Genomic DNA, 18,498 nt, shown 5'->3' with positions numbered 1-18,498 from the left:
AACTTTGATAGTATTTTGATTTTTAAAAATATTTACTAAATGTTGCCTTTAGAGATTTGAATTATATTATTCTTACTCTTCTAGATTTATTTTGTTGTGCACTAAAAGATTTGATGCATGCCCATACTAACAAATCTTATAAATCAAAAGGTGTCAAAATGTTTTTTATAGGCTCATAAAGCAGTTTTTTTTCCCTAAGGCAATAACATGATGCCTAAACAACTTAGTGAAACACAAGACATAGGTTCGTGACCCTGCTCTTCAAGTCGGTACATACATTAACTACGGGAGTTCACTTAAGTTCCATTTCCTCGTTGTTAAATAGCCAAAACTTGCTCTAACATACAATACTATAAAAGTCCAATGACATAATATATGTAAAATTGCTTTGTAATCAAACAAAGACTACAAATGTAGGTTATAGGAAAAGTAAAATTTTCAGAAGGAAACCATAAGAAAGCATGTATTTCAGATACATCATCAGCAAAGTTGTTACATTTTCCTATTTCCTTACTTCTGCCTCTAGGCGCAAATATCTTCTTCTCAGCCTTGTATCAGATGAAAGTTTATCTGTACCTGCTTCTCTTCCTGTATCTATCTAATAAATTAATTGTGCCTTCGTGTTTCCTTCAAATCTCTCCAGACTGCCTCCTTCTGTATTAAAAAAAGCATAGTAGGTTAATTTCTATACCCAAGTGAAATACATATTTACATATTAATGATTGTGAGATTAAATCCCTTAATAAGACATTTTATGGCTCTTTTCTATAACTATGTCAGACTTTCAGGGGAGCTATTTCGGGACAGGGTAGCCTTAACAAATAAAAATAGATGTGTGATTACCTAAGCGGGCTGAAGAGGAACTCTACTCATATGCAAAAGGACTTAAGTCTGGAAATTGAAGCAAATGTAGGCATTTTTTTCTTTTTCAGATACAGAATGTTCTATATGAATGTCAAATTTCTGAATGAAAATGACCTAGCCTGATGAAAGATTGAAACAATATCACCATTTAAATGCAACATGATTTTTAATGTCTTTCATGAAAATCTCATTTTACTGGAAATGGCACTAGAGCCGTGAGAAAGCTACATACAGTCTTTAAAATAAAGTGATATCTAAGTGATCTTGCAATGTCTATTAGGACAAGTTTTAACATAAGTTATACTATTAAACAATTTTAGAATGTATTATCAAGCCTTCACTATCCCACTACAACTTCTGCTATTTTCAAGCAATTTCTCAGAATAATAAAACTTTTTGAGTGGAAGCAAGTTCATAATTGAAATGGCTACAATAGAATTTTCTCTGGGTAGACAGAACAAATAATAGATCTGAGAACTGATTAAATGATTGTTCAAGCACATTAATATTGGGGAATACTTCCACGATTTCAATTTTCACTTTCCGTGATTGGTAGCATTTATCTGTTGAGTGGAGTTTTGGTTTGGGCAGAATGATACCTAGGCAGGAGATAGATAATAGTCAAATGCAGGAGGACTTTTCCTGCATTGGGATCCATCCAAACCAGCTTCCAAGAATGGAAAAGCAGGAATGCTGAGAAAAATACCCCCCGCCACTTCAGGTCCTGTTATGACATAAGTTGTGTCCTAGTTATGTCCACTGATTTCCTTCATTCTTATAATGGAAACCTAACTACTTCCTACAGTACCACATCTGAAAGTTCTAGAGAGCAGAGGTATTTAATGAGATTTCATTTTAGCAATGTGGAGATAGAATTATTGTTTTTCCTTGAAGGGAACTGGAAGTTGGGGAAGGGAAATTTAGTTATTCTTTTTTTCATTTATAATATATGATGCTACATCAGAAATAGAACCCGACCTGGAGGAAATCATTTGGTTGCTATAATAGCAGCTGATCACTGCCCTTTTGATTATCAATTTCTGAATCACAGATAGCTTGCTTACCAACACCATTGTGTCTTACTTTGTTACTGTTGTCTTAGTGTCTCCAGTCAATATCTAATCAATTCCTGATAATCCATTTTCTAGGTGATCCTTAGAACCACCAGCCATCTCAGCCTTACGACTTTTAATGTTTCCCTTTTAAACATGGTATGAAAGGGAAGATTTGGCTTGGTGTTCAACAGAAACAAAAGTGTGTTATCTTTATTTTTGTTGTAGAGCAAGTCTTTGCTATCCATGAAAGGTATGTCTTGAATTCATAAATACCATTATTTTGATATAGCTGCTGAGTCAGTGGGATCCTAGCATGACTCACCAATATAATGAGTCCCTCCCACATACTATCCTTGCGGTTCACATATCTGTTGGGTACTTATTATATTCATTACCTTAAGAAACTCCTATAACAATTCTATATTATAAATATTACTAATCCTATCAATTTACTTTGCATCATAGACCTCGGTGTTGACTGTGAGAAGTAGAAAAGGAATTTTAAATCCTAAAATCAAAATGTATACAGTAGATTCAGTACTCTTTTATTGTTAACTCTAAAAATGTTGCTCATTTACTCTGAGTCATGAACTGTTTGAGAATTTGATGAACTAACATCATCAGATGATCTAGCATCCAGTGCCCATTACCTGTAAATTATAAAGATCGATAAATATTCCCAAAGCTTTAAGACTGATATTTATATAACATTTCATGGTTTCTAAGGTGGCCCTAAATCTTTCTTCTTCCACTAATTATTGGTGACATAAATGGCAGCAAATCACCCATAGTTTGCATCTGGATTTTTGAAATTATCACTCCACACCAGTATCTGCCCCATTTTTTTCTAAATGCTACATAATATTCCATAATGTACCTGACTAAATTTATTCACTCTCCTCCTATAGACAGCCATGCAGAGCACTCAGTGTCTGCCTATTTGAAGGTTGTAACACACTTTTCTCTGGTGTACATACTGGCAAATGGAATCTTGCATGACAGACTCTGTGCATATTTATTTTCCCTAATTAATTAATTTTCCAAAGAGGTTGTAGCAATTCTCATTTTCATCCCCAGTTTAGATATGCCCATTTCTTTATACTCTCACTTGCACTTAAAATTATCCAAGAATCAATAATATTTGGTTGATGATTGTTTAAAATCCCATTGCTGTTTTATGGTGCAATCCTGATTATTAATGGTATTGCACATGTTTTCATAAGGGTTTTTTCATAATTTTTGTGTCCCATTGTATAGGTTTTTCTGTGAATTTGCTATTTGTATCCTTATCATTTAACCTTATTCAATGTTTTGTCATTTCCTTATTAATCTGCTTGTCTTTAGTTTCCTTTATGGTATCTTTTGTCATGCAGAAGATTATAAAGAATGTTGAAAAGGCCGTTAACTTGTAGCGTGAGGACATGCAGTGGAAATATATTTCTTCATAGAAATACAACATGAGAAATCCAAGAGCCTGTCAAAACATTTCTGTATCTCAATATTGGTGATATTCAAAGGTTTCAGAAGATAACTCCTATAAACATAAAAGAATACATACATATATTCCTCCTTCTAAGGTTGTAATCTCTACAACTATCTTCTTAGATAAGCATAACATCAGTCCTATGTGAATGAGAACAAAAAATAAATTTAAAAATGTGGCTTAAGAAGGTTGAGTAATCAGAGTCACATTTTAAAAATCTTACCTCTGTCTTTCATCAAGTCTCTGATTCTAACACTTTTCACTAAATGGTCATTGTCACATTATTTTCAATTTGAAACATCCTGAATGTGGTTGAAACACCAATTTCAAGGATCAGTGTAAAGGGGGATTTAAGTCTGGGATGAGTATAATAGGCGGACAGAGGGTGCATGAAAGCCTATGGTCACAGTTGGTAACCATAAGAAAATCCAAGGCAATGCAGAGAGTGACTTTGGCATGTCCATGGTGGTGTCTAAGGCATAAGCAAGGATATTGTCAACAGTGGGAAGTTTGGATTATAAGGTGGCAATAAACTTCATGTAAATTGATGAGTAGGCCAGATGAGAAGTGATGAGAGCTTGAACTTATATTAAAAGGGTTGATAGAGGGAATAGAAAATAGTTTTAGGACCCACTTAAGTAACAGAGGAATCCTCCTTTTGCTTCCCCAGCAAGCCTGGCAGGGAAATGAGTCGTGGATAAAATAAAAAGTATGAGCAAGTCAGGTGGAGAAATTTTCCTCCAGGGTTCTTTGTAACTGGGATAGGGTAGCTTTCAGAGATATGTTTGTGGCTCAGCAGTAGACTCCTTTCTTAGTGTCAATTTGTGTTTGGGGTGTGTGTGTGTGTGTGTGTGTGTGTAGGGAAAGGCAACATGATTTGAAAGTAGCTGGTTGAAGAAGGGGAAAAAACAATGCTCTAGAATCTAGAAGTTCTAACTTAGGTGTTGAGAGATAACTGCCAATGATGGAGCAGTTAGGCAGATTTTTCCCTACCTTCTTATTTGTTTAGACCAAGGGTCACACTCATTGCTCATTGACTAAATCCTCCTCACAGAAATTTTTTGTTTGGTCTGCACAAGACTTAATATTTTGAGTCAACCTATAAGAAATTGCACATGAGGATTCCTGGCTTCTGTGTAAGAATTGGAAGCTCTGGAATCCTGGTCCTCATTCCCACATGGCAGCAGGAAGTGGAGCTGAAGACTCATTTCTTGATGGAGTTTTAGTGCCCACTTCTTCATTCTCACCACCCAGCTTGCTTCTTACACATGGTTTGTTCCACTGAGATTTGTTTTTCTTTCTTTCTCTTCTCTCCCTTTCCACTTTCTCCTCTCCTCTCTCTTCCCTCCCCTCCCCTTCTCATCTGCCTAACTTCAGAAAGCAGTTTGGAGACTTCAGGATAAGATAAGGATCAGTGTTAATCTTTGGGACATATAGGGGGATGTGTGTGTGTGTGTGTGTGTGTGTGTGTGTGTGTACGTATATATGCATGTAGATCTGATTCAACAGTTACCAATAAATAAAAAATAAAGGTCTATAACTTACCCTTATACTCAAAGAGAAGCAAGTTTTAAGTGCCTTTCACGCCTAACTTAGATGCTTTGAAATTAGCAGTGTCAAAGGCATCTCCCCACGACTAATATTATTTGGAGGCACATGAAGGACCAAAGATAACCACAAAATGACTGACTGGAAACCACCACAACTGCCACTGGAGGGTCTTGTTCCAGACTGATAATGCAGACCTAGTGTTGCATCTTAAAGACATGAGGGATTTGTGTCAGGGTAAGTCCAGCCTTGTTAGGAAGGAGGAGATTGTCCTAATGGTGGCTGGAGATTCTAAGGCAGAAGTTAGAAATAAGCAGAACTCTCAAAGGCAGGGGACTTGAAGATAGGAATTTTCAGGATTTACTGAAAAACTCTCTGGAATGTGCTAACTTTTCAGGTGTGTTACCCTTAAACTTTGGCAAAAGTCCTACACAGTCTACAGTTCAGTGTGTTTTTTAATTTAATAAATTAGTTTTGGTGTTTTTATCTGCTTATTGTAGAGATGTGGCAGCATCGTTTGTAAATATATTTTAGTTATCTAAAACTACATCTTGGCATGCTTTCTCTATCCCTACACAGAGAGCCCCCTCCAGGATGTTTTCATCCTTGTTTATGTTCCATGGGGAGCTATGGATGTGCTATAATTTAAGTAACCAGTGTTTTTTCACCTTTTCTTAACAAACAGTGTGGGCCTAGGGAACAACAACAAAAACATCTTTTGTTGGTACTGTGCCACTCCCAGAAAATGGGCATTTTTTGTAAGGCAGCCTAGTGTAAAAGGAGGTGCTTCTTATGGTGTGTGTGACAACGACTCAGTGGCTCAGGCCACTCCAGAGGCTGCCCGGTTACTCGCAGAGCTAACTTATCTATGGCACAGTGACTGGACAATACACTGCATCTGTGTATATTTTTAAATTTTCTTCTCCAAAAGTATAATTTTCTTTCCTGACATGACCCTCTCAAAAACTGTTACATCCTTGAGAGTCTGCAAGTTTGCGTTGTGAGAGACAAAACATCCAGCTAGAAAAAGACAGGTGTTCAACTCTGACAGACGCATTTGTTTTTGTGTTACATTGACTTACCTTCCTGGTGGAGAGTCAATCCTTATCTGATTTTCTGAGTATATTCTGCTATCAGTTTTGATAGAACTAGAGAACTGGGCCAATATGGAAGCAAAGGAGAAAAGTATTTTGGAACCACCCTGAGGTTCCCAGCTGTGAGGATGTGCATGTTTGATGTGCCACTCCAACTGGAGCAGATTTCAGGCTTCTCATCCAGTTGCTCGGGCCATGGGTCAGGCAAGATCATGGCACCATACAGGGGGAGCACTGATCGTAGCTACACATTGGGCACATCCCTATACTTTCTCCAAATAGAATATATGGGGACTTCTCTGGGCAAAGTGTAAGAGGTGAGAGTTGTTATTCTTTTACTTCTCTACCGTTTTCTGTGTTTATTTATGCCCTGGTATCACCTTTTTCATTCTCCCCTGACTTCTATGTTTTGTTTCCTATTGGTTACTAAAATTTACCAGGCCTCTCTTCTCTGAAAAATGTCCCAGTACTTCAAGTTCATTTCTGCTTTCCACCAAAAACTTTACCTCTTTTTTTTTTTTCTTTTTCAATTACAGCAAAGAGGGAAACTTTCTTGAAATTGGAATGGCTACCATATCGTGCTTAAGCTTCCTGGAAATACTTGCACTTAACCACCTAAGTGAATGTCGTTTTGGGTGAAGTCTCAGGCAGGGTGACAGAGCAAGGGGTGCTGTGGGGCGAGACGTTTGCCAGGCTCAGGGAAGGCTTCCCACATTCTTTACATGGACCCCAACTAAAGATCTGTTTCTGGCTCTGCTGGCTTCCACTTCCATCAGTATCTTGACCTAGCAGCGAAGAGAGAAAACTAGTATTGCTGTTACACATTACAAGCTAAGCCAACTAATATGTCTTCAAGAGCACATTTTCCAATTTCCAAATAATGCTGGCACTTTGTTTATCACTCTTAGCTTCACTGAGTTTTTATCCGTTTGCTTTTAATTGGAGTCTTGACAAATAGAAATTAAAGCACAACACTGTAAACGCTGCTTCTGACAGCAATTCAGGAAAACATTCGGTAGCAGGAGGGTAAAGAATCTGTATATTCTGATCATTTGTCCATTTAGACTATACACATTATTCGAGTCTTCCATTTGGATAAGTAATTGAGAATTATTTGGTCCTTTTAATATTAAATCTAATCTTTTGTGGCCTAAATGTCTCAACATGTGTATGAAGTGTTAAAGCAATGATATAATAAGTTGAAATGATTTGTATATTCAAAAAAGCTAGGATTACTAGCGAAAATTACAGTGTAATTACAAAAATGTGTTATCAGTGTGTGAGGCCAAATTTTATCAACAGACCTAGAAAATGTTCTAATAACAATGTAAATGAAAGGTAGTGAAAACATTGACCTTCTCTGAAAAATAGGGAGCGTGTGTGAGGCATATGAGTATGGGAAGTGTGTAAGAAATATTAAGGAAGTAATTTTGACTACAAAACTTGAAAATATCTAACATTATGGATTCCTGTATTCTGTAGAAGTTTCATAAGAATAGATACAGTATTCATGTAAAATTGGTTCTTTCTGTAATCTTAAAAGCCTGCCAGTCAGTAAATATTACTTTTCCTTTAAGTTTGAATTTTGTTCCCCCTACCTTTCTGACTCCTTCAAAAAGGTCACTCCCTACAGTGAATCATTACCGAACCCCTTGCACATGTTTTTCAAAAACACTTTCAAAACTACCATCTCATTTTTATACATTTACACAAGAGATACACAGTAGGGTATGTTTTGTCATTTTACAGTTAAGGAAATGGATGCCTAAAGAGGTTATGTGTCTTGCCAGAGCACTGAAATCGGTACCCAAACCTCATTTTCTCTTTTCTAATTGAATAAAATGTCTATGTTCTACTGCTTTCTAGAATAACAATTCCATCATATACATATAGTGTTAGAGCAATGAGGTAATAAATTTACATATATATTTGTATGTATATAAATGTAGATATGTGTGTATCTACATATGTACCCTTCATCGTGATGTTGAGACCTATCACTGAAGGAGACCTATACCACATTGCAGTTTAGGAAGATCATAAATCCATAATATGATTCAAATGATGGTGTTTTTATGAGTAGGCACTAGTTAAAATAGTTTAGATTTGTATGTAATCACATCTCTCCCTTTTTGCATTTTTCATGCATGCCTCCTAGATCTATATTTCCCTCAGACAATCCGCTTTTCAGATAACCTGTTTCCAAAATACACATTTTACATTTTCTTAGCCTCTGTTTACCTCTCCTTTTGTGTTATCATTTCTTCAAATCAGTAAGATTAAATATCTAAGCCTTTGTTTTCATGTATCTTTCAGCACAAAAATGTAAATGTGTACACAAGTATGGAATATTATGGGACTTTGAGGATAGCATTTAGTCATATTTGGAAGATAAAGATAAATGTTTTAATAGATAAAACAATCTGGGAACTTGATGTGTAAAGAATCTGTGCTTAAGAGATAAAGTACAATATTGTTACAAATAATACAAGGAAATATATAAATAAATGGCTCCTCAGAATAACAGAATATTTTAAAAGTAACATCTACAAAGTCTATTACAAAGTAGTCATAACAGAATAAGTTGAGATATATATTTATTTTTTCCTTTCTTTTCCATCACCACCACTGGGTAAGACAGTATCATTTCTTATCTGAACTGGTCTAATTCCATTATTCCCTCTAAAACATTCTTTACACTTGAGTCAGGATGATCTTTCTAAACTGAAATGTGATTATATCTCTTTCCTTCAATGATAATCTCAACATCAAGATGAAGGCCAAATTCCATATTAAGTCTGATTTAATATGACTTTAAATCTATGTTGTAATCATACTCCTCCAGTCCACGTAAACATGTCTTCTCCTGACTGGCACACCCTTTCTACTCTAGGATCTCATGCCTAATGAGGTCCTACTTGAATATCACTTGATCTTTAACACCTTTCCTGAAAAATAGAGCTGGGTGTAAGGTGTGCCAGTGGTATCCTGAATAAATCCCTATCTGATAGTTTGTCTCACAGATTGGAATTACTTACGTATTTTTTTTAAAGATTTTATTTATTTATTTGAGAGAGAGAGAATGAGAGATAGAGAGCACGAGAGGGAAGAGGGTCAGAGGGAGAAGCAGACTCCCTGCTGAGCAGGGAGCCCGACATGGGACTTGATCCCGGGACTTCAGGATCATGACCTGAGCCGAAGGCAGTCGCTTAACCAACTGAGCCACCCAGGCGCCCGAATTACTTATGTATTTTTGTTCCCACTTGGCTGTAGGCTCCTTAGGAGAACACGGTGATATTTGTTGATCTTATGATCTAAGAAACACATGTTTAATAAATATTGCATTGATAAATGTCTATAGTTACATTTTATCTCACAATATTATGAGCTGTAAATACCTTGACAAATACAATTGCTGTTCGGCATTGTAAATATTGCATGTAGTGAATGAACATGGTCACTTCTGTCCAGTTAAATTTGTATGTATTTATACATACTAAGTTGTAGGTTTATACTGACTCTCGACTTTAAATATACATTTTTAGAGTTATTTTAGTTTTGATTATGACATAGAAGATACTAAAACCAAAGGAAACATCACATGAATTAATGAAACTATACAGTGTAATAACATGAGGCAACATATTTTAAAAAAGGCATTTATGACTTAATAATAGCATTCCTGATCAGCTTTCTGTCAGAGTTAAAGTGGAACTGGTATAATAATAGGCCTACTTTATAGAAAAGCATTGATAAAGAATTTTCATGGTTGATGATAAATTTGAGCTGGCTTACTACAAAACAAATTATTCAGCTATACAGTGACTTTCCCAAAGAGCACATTTGCATGATCTTCAAGTTCACTGTTGCAGAGACTCTAAATAATAATCGGCTCATAAAGCCAGAGAAAGGCATTTTAGATTGCCATATAATTTGCACTGAGAACTTTGAGAATTCCAATGGAATTGGAACATTAGTAATCCTTCTTGGATAATAATGGAAATAATTAGGAAGGCTTCAAACAACCTGTCTCTGTAAAAGTTTAGTGTCCTAAATGTGAGAGAGCAAGAACACTGAAAGTTGTTTAATGGCTTTTTTGAACAGATCTAATCAAGCAAGTTTTACCCTCTGACACAAATTGGGTCTTGGCTGATGAAAACTAAAGCTACTGTTGCAAAGAACATTCAGATTCTTCCATACTTTTTACCTGCTTGAACAAACCATAGAGGAAAGTAATCAAATACCTGCCTTAAATCACTTGGCATTTCAAATTTGATATTCAATTAGAAGCAAACTGGAAATCTTTCAAAGTGAGCAAAAGGAAAATATTTCAAATGTCCCTATATATTAATTTTGTGACTCTTTCATAAATCACTTGCATAGTCAAGGCAGAACCTTAATTATACTAGAAAAATTAAGATAATTAGAAGAACTTTGAACCTAAAGTCTTATTTCTTTTTAATTTTTTTATTATGTTAATCACCATACATTACATCATTAGTTTTTGATGTATATTCCATGATTCATTGTTTGTGCATAACACCCGGTGCTCCATGCAGAACATGCCCTCTTTAATACCCATCACCAGGCTAACCCATCCTCCCACTACTCTCCCCTCTAGAACCCTCAGTTTGTTTTTCAGAGTCCACCGTCTCTCATGGTTCGTCTCCCCCTCCGATTTCTCCCCCTTCATTCTTCCCCTCCTGCTATCTTCTTCTTCTTTTTTTTTTCTTAACATATATTGCATTGTTTCATAGTTACAGATCTGTGATTCAACAGTCTTGCACAATTTACAGCGCTCACCATAGCACATACCCTCCCCAATGTCTATCACCCAGCCACCCCATCCCTCCCACCCCCCACCACTCCAGCAACCCTTAGTTTATTTCCTGAGATTAAGAATTTCTCATATCAGTGAGGTCATAGGATACATGTCTCTCTCTGACTGACTTATTTCACTCAGCATAACATCCACCAGTACCATCCACGTCGTAGCAAATGGCAAGATCTCATTCCTTTTGATGGCTGCATAATATTCCACTGTATATATATACCACATCTTTATCCATTCATCTGTTTGATGGACATCTTGGCTCTTTCCACAGTTTGGCTATTGTGGACATTACTGCTATAAACATTGGGGTGCACGTACCCCTTTGGATCCCTACATTTGTATCTTTGGGGTAAATACCCACTAGTGCAATTGCTGGGTCGTATGGTAGCTCTATTTTCAACTTTTTGAGGAACCTCCATACTGTTTTCCAGAGTGGCTGCACCAGCTTGCATTCCCACCAACCGTGGAGGAGGGTTCCCCTTTCTCTGCATCCCTGCCAAATTTGTCATTTCCTGACTTGTTAATTTTAGCCATTCTGACTGGTGTGAGGCGGTATCCCATTGAGGTTTTGATTTGGATTTCCCTGATGCTGAGCAATGTTGAGCACTTTTTCAAGTGTCTGTTGGCCATTTGGATGTCTTCTTTGGAAAAATGTCTGTTCATGTCGTCTGCCCATTTCTTGATTGGATCATTTGTTCTTTGGGTGTTGAGTTTGATAAGTTCTTTATCAATTTTGGATACTAGCCCTTTATCTGATATGTCATTTGCAAATATCTTCTCCCATTCTGTCGGTTGTCTTTTGGTTTTGTAGACTGTTTCTTTTGCTGTGCACAAGCTTTTTATCTTGATGAAGTCCCAATAGTTCATTTTTGCCCTTGCTTCCCTTGCCTTTGGTGATGTTTCTAGGAAGTAGTTGCTGCGACTGAGGTCGAAGAGGTTGCTGTCTGTGTTTTCCTCGAGGATTTTGATGGACTCCTGTCTCACATTGAGGTCTTTTAACCATTTGGAGTCTATTTTTGTGTGTGGTGTAAGGAAATGGTCCAGTTTCATTCTTCTGCATGTGGCTGTCCAATTTTCCCAACACCATTTGTTGAACAGACTGTCTTTTTTCCATCGGATATTCTTTCTTGCTTTGTCAAAGATAAGTTGACCATATAGTTGAGGGTCCATTTCTGGGCTCTTTATTCTGTTCCATTGATCTATGTGTCTGTTTTTGTGCCAGTACCATACTGTCTTGATGATGACAGCTTTGTAATAGAGCTGGAAGTCAGGAATTGTAATGCCGCCAGCTTTGCTTTTCTTTTTCAACATTCCTCTGGCTATTCGGGGTCTTTTTTGGTTCCATACAAATTTTAGGATTCTTTGTTCCCTTTCTTTGAAAAAAGTGGATGGTATTTTGATGGGGATTGCATTGAATGTGTAGATTGCTCTAGGTAGCATTGACATCTTCACAAAATTTGTTCTTCCAATCCATGAGCATGGAATGTTTTTCCATTTCTTTGTCTTCCTCAATTTCTTTCATGAGTATTCTATAGTTTTCTGATATGGATCCTTTGCCTCTTTGGTTAGATTTATTCCTAGGTATCTTATGGTTTTGGGTGCAATTGTAAATGGGATCGACTCCTTAATTTGTCTTTCTTCTGTCTTGTTGTTGGTGTATAGGAATGCCACTGATTTCTGTGCATTGATTTTATATGCTGCCACTTTACTGAATTCCTGTATGAGTTCTAGCAGTATTGGGGTGGAGTCTTTCGGGTTTTCCACATACAGTATCATATCATCTGCAAAGAGTGAGAGTTTGACTTCTTCTTTGCTGATTTGGATGCCTTTGATTTCTTTTTGTTGTCTGATTGCTGTGGCTAGGACATCTAATACTATGTTGAATAGCAGTGGTGATAGGGGACATCCCTGCCGCGTTCCTGACCTTAGGGGGAAAGCTCTCAGTTTTTCCCCACTGAGAATGATATTTCCTGTGGGTTTTCCATAGATGGCTTTTATGATACTGAGGTATGTACCCTCTATCCCTCTACTCTGAAGAGTTTTGATCAAGAAAGGATGCTGTACTTTGTCAAATGCTTTTTCTGCATCTATTGAGAGGATCATATGATTCTTGTTCTTTCTTTTGTTAACGTATTGTATCACATTGATTGATTTGTGGATGTTGAACCAAGCTTGCAGCCCAGGGAGAAATCCCACTTGGTCATGGTGAATAATCCTTTTAATGTACTGTTGGATCCTATTGGCTAGTATTTTGATGAGAATTTTTGCATCCATGTTCATCAAAGATATTGGTCTGTAATTCTCCTTTTTGATGGGGTCTTTGTCTGGTTTGGGGATCAAGGTAATGGTGGCCTCATAAAACGAGTTTGGAAGTTTTCCTTCCATTTCTATTTTTTGGAACAGTTTCAGGAGAATAGGTATTAATTCTTCTTGAAATGTTTGGTAGAATTCCCCTGGGAAGCCATCTGGCCCTGGGCTTTTGTTTGTTGGGAGATTTTTGATGACTGCTTCAATTTCCTTAGTGGTTTTAGGTCTGTTCAGGTTTTCTATTTCTCTTGGTTCAGTTTTGGTAGTTGATACACCTCTAGGAATGCATCCATTTCTTCCAGATTATCTAATTTGCTGGCATATAGTTGCTCATAACATGTTCTTATAATTCTTTGTATTTCTTTGGTGTTGGTTGTGATCTCTCCTCTTTCATTCATTATTTTGTTGATTTGGATCATTTCTCTTTTCTTTTGGATAAGTCTGGCCAGGGGTTTATCAATCTTGTTAATTCTTTCAAAGAACCAGCTCCTAGTTTCCCTGATCTGTTCTACTGTTCTTTTGGTTTCTATTTCACTGATTTCTGCTCTGATCTTTATTATTTCTCTTCTCCTGCTGGATTTAGGCTTTATTTGCTGTTCTTTCTCCAGCTCCTTTAGGTGTAGCGTTAGGTTGTGTATTTGAGTCCTTTCTTGTATCTTGAGAAAGGCTTGTATTGCTATATAATTTCCTCTTGGGAGTGCCTTTGCTGCATCCCAAAGATTTTGAACCATTGTGTTTTCATTGTCATTGGTTTCCATGAATTTTTTTAATCCTTCTTTAATTTCCTCATTGACTTATTCATTCTTTAGTAGGATGCTCTTTAGCCTCCATCTGTTTTGAGTTCTGACTTTCCTCTTGTGACTGAGTTCTAGTTTCAAAGCATTGTGGTCTGAAAATATGCAGGGAGTGATCCCAGTCTTTTGGTACCAGTTGAGACCTGATTTGTGACCTAGGATGTGATTTGTTCTGGAGAATGTTCCATGGGCAAGCTGGTGAGGATATGAAAAGAAGGCAACCTCTGTGCACTGTTAGCGGGAATGTAAATTGGGGCAGGCACTGGAAAACAGTATGGAGATTCCTCAGAAAATTAAAACTAGAACTACCATATGATCCAGAAATCCCAGTTGTTTGTATACATCCAAAGGAAATGAAATCACTATAGAAGCGATATCTGCATCTTCATGTTCGTTGCAGCATTATTCATAACAGCCAAGACGTGGAAATAATGTAAGTGTCCATCAAAGGTGAATGGATGAGGAAAATCTGGAAAATCTATAGACACACACACACACGGAATATTCAGCCATAAAGAAGAAAATCCTGCCATATGTGGCAACATAGATAAATCTTGAGAGCATTATGCTAAGTAAAATAAGTCAGAGAAAGACAAATACTATATGATGTCATTTATATGTGAAATCTGATACAATAGCAAAAAAAAAAAAAAGATCATATTTGTAGTTACCAGAGGTAGGGATGGGGGCGGGGCGGGGCGGAAGATATGGAGAATTGAAGGAACTTAATGAAAAGGTACAAAATTCCAGCTGTAAGATAAATACTAGGAATGTAACATATACAACATGATGACCATAGCTAATATTGCTGTATGGTATATTTTAAAGCTGCTAAACCTAGATCCTAAAAGACCTCATCACAAGGATAAAAACATTCTTTTGTTTGTGTATCTATATGAGACAATAGATGTTAACTAAACTTTATGTGATAACCATTTTATAATATGTGTGAATCAAGTCATTATGCTGTACCCCTTAAATTTATAGTTCTGTTCACCAATTATCTTGATAAAACTAAAAGAAAAAAATTCAAATTTGTGGAAATGGCTTTCTATGTGTTCTAACAACTAAGACATTTTTGTAGAATCACCTCAGTAATTTTCATCAGGATACTTCCTAGAAATATTCAGGTTGATAATTATCTTTATGCTTTTCTGATAAATAGTAATGTCTTTGAGCACATCTTTCTTTTCTTCCTTCTGAAAATTATAGGCAGAAAGATGAATAGTCGATTTTTAATAGACCATGTGCTTGTGTGTAAATTTTAGTAACATCTATTGCTTTTAGTTTCTAGGAAAAAACTAATACTGATGGAATCAGTAAGTGATACAATGGTGTTCCTATCTGACATGGGATGTCAATGGAAAGCTTATTGGATTAAGCAACTCTTCATGGAAATAGAAACACACATTGTTGTAAATCTACTTAGGGAAAAGATAGTGAAACTAGAAATTTTCTATCATATTTCCCATAGAAATCAGTTCTCAGTTTACACTTGCCATGTTGCTAATGGGTCTTGGGAAAATAGATCTTAAAATTCAAATGAAATATTTACTTCATTTTTCCATTTGTTATTATTTTAACAAATTCCAAGTTTTACAGTGGTGCTTTATCTTCCTCTTAAATGTGACTTTTTCATGGCCTCTCTATTAAATTTCATTGTTTAAGATTGCCTTTTAGCCCAACTGTAAAAGTTGTCAGTATTTTATAAGCTATTCTTTGCCTTTCTGATGCTATTAGGTATATTGAGAACACGTCAAAAAATGTCATCCTTCTTTAGCTTTTGAGTTATAATCACTTGAACAAAAAGCCACACAAAAGAATTTCAGAAGCATAGAAATGCACTTTAAATTATTCCCTTCCTTATGTTGTTTTCAAGCTATAATAAACTTTCTTAACAGATTTAAAATTTCACCAATGGGATGACTCTTTTGAGCAAATAGGTATTATTGCTAGAATGCTATTATTCAAGTATGATAGATAATATATAGCAGAACATCTGTATAAACTCTCAACCAAGATAGCCTAGTCCAACTGTGGGCATGTCTAAGAAATAGAAAGCTTTTTGATATTTTGAACCTACTCTTGAAATTTTCATTTTCTTTCAGAACTGTCATTTTTTCACTCTTCTTTCTGTCTTCTAATGTGTTTGATTTTGAGTAGTATCCAATTTCCCTTATTCCTCTGTCACTGTCTTGAAACTTTGTTCATTTGCCATCATTTTTCATTCATCAGTATTCTTCCTTCTGAAATTTATCCTTCTCCAACCAATATCCAAACAGAACTCTCTAGAACCAAACCTAAACTTAACATCCGATATAAAAATTAACTCAAAATGGATCATAGATCTAAATGTGACATAAAAAAAAACCCTATAAAACTTCTAGAAGAATGGGATGCCTGAGTGGCTCAGTCGGTTAAGCATCTGTCTTTGGCTCAGGTCATGATCTCAGGGTCCTGGGATCAAGTCCCACATCAGGCTCCTTGCTCGGCAGGGAGCCTGCTTCTCCCCCTGCCTACAGCTTCCCCTGCTTCTGCATGCTCTCTCTCTCTCTAACAAATAAATAAAATCTTAAAAAAAAAAAACTTCTGGAAGAAAACACAGGAAAAATTTTTCCCTTGCTAAGGTTAGACAAGGATCTCTTAGACATGACATAAAGGCACAATCCATAAAAGACAAAAATTGACAATACAGATCATCAAATTTAAAAACTTTTGCTCTATTATATGATCCCTATTAAGAGGATCAAGGTCTATTTAATACCAAGTTTGCCATTGACTGACAAATATTATCAAATCACATTATCTGAGAAACAATTTTTGTCCAGAATGTATAAAGAATTCTCTAATCTCAGCAATTTAAAAAAATCAGGGGCACCTGGGTGGCTCAGTGAGTTAAGCGTCTGCCTTTGGCTCAGGTCGTGATCCTGGAGTCCCAGGATTGAGCCCCACATCTGGCTCCCTGCTCAGCAGGGAGTCCTGCTTCTCCATCTTCCTCTGCCCTTCCCCCTGCTCCTGCTCTCTCTCTCTCTCAAATAAATAAAATCTTTTAAAAAAATTAGTTAGAAAATAGCAAATCATTTTTTAAAAATTTTTATTGTTAGTCACCATACAGTACATCATTAGTTTTTGATGTAGGCAAATCATTTTAACAGACATTTCTCCCAAAAGCGTGTAGAGATGTCAAATACACACATGAGAGAAAAGACGTTCACCATCATTAGTCATTAGGGAGATGCAAATTAAAGCTACAATGAGATACTATTGCATACCTATTAAAATGGCCAAAAATTTTTAAAAATACAGTATCAAGTGTTGACGAGGACACAGGGTAACTGGATTTTTCAAACATTGTTGATCGAAATGTAAAATGTCATAGCGATTCTGGAAAGCAGCTTGGCTGTTTCTTGCAAAGTTAACAGACACAATACAGCCCAGACCTCTTGGGTATTTATCCTAGAGAACTAAAAGTATGATCACATGGGAACATGTACACAAATGTTCACAGTTACTTTATAGTAGCCAAAAGCTGGAAAGCAACCCAAAATTCAACTGGTGAGTAGATAAAGTGTAATAAATGGATACAAAGAAACAAACTAGTGATACACAAAATTATTTAGAAGGATTTCAAGGGCTTTATGCTGAGTGAAAAAGCCAATCTGAAAAAATTGTATATGATAGGATTCTGTTTATGTAACATTCTTGAAATCGCAAAATCATAGTGATAGATAAGTATTCAGTTGCTGCCGGAGCTTAGCGTTGGGGAGGAGGACATAACTGTTAAGGTGTAACATAAGGGAGTGTCTTTGTGCTGATGGAGCAGTTCTGTACCCTAATGGTAATATGTACTGTGTGGTGATGGCTAAACAAATTTACACTTGGGATGCAATTTCAAAGAACTATACACATAAAAGAGAGCAAGAAAGGAGTTCATTTAAAATCTATCTAAGGTTTGTGAGTTAAGAGTATTGTACCAAGGTTGGGGCACTTGGGTGGCTCAGTTGGTTAAGAGTCTCTTGATTTAGGCTGAGGTCATGATCGCAGAGTCATAAGATCAAGACCCACATTGGGCTCTGCTCTGGGCGTGGAGCCTGCTTGAGATTCTCTCTCTCTCCCTCTCTCTCTCTCTGCCCATCCCCCACTTGTGCGTGTGCACACCCTCTCTAAAAAAAAAAAAAAATAGAACATTGTACCAATGTGAGACCTGCTTTTGACCATGTGCTGTGGTTATGGAAGATATGCTCATTGGGTAAACCTGTTTTAAAATATACCAGAATGCTAAAAAAATAAATAAATAAATAAATAAAAAATAAAATATACCAGAATGCTCATTACTATTTTTGAAACTTCTGGAAGGCAACATATTTCAAAATAAAAAGTTGCAATTAAAAGAAAGAAGAGGGCATTGGTTATTTAGGGACAGTTAGAAATCTGTTACACTCAATAAAAAGATTTAAGGTCTTGAACAGGATCACACTTTTTAAATTTTATATTTTCCTAACCCTATCATAGCTTAAGC

This window comes from Callorhinus ursinus, unplaced genomic scaffold, assembly GCF_003265705.2.
Source record: "Callorhinus ursinus isolate GAN/ISIS: 27379988/994484 unplaced genomic scaffold, GSC_fseal_2.0 scaffold17, whole genome shotgun sequence".
NCBI classification, from domain to species: domain Eukaryota; kingdom Metazoa; phylum Chordata; class Mammalia; order Carnivora; family Otariidae; genus Callorhinus; species Callorhinus ursinus.
The sequence above is the reverse complement of the archived record's forward strand: the minus strand, read 5'-3'. Positions refer to the sequence as shown.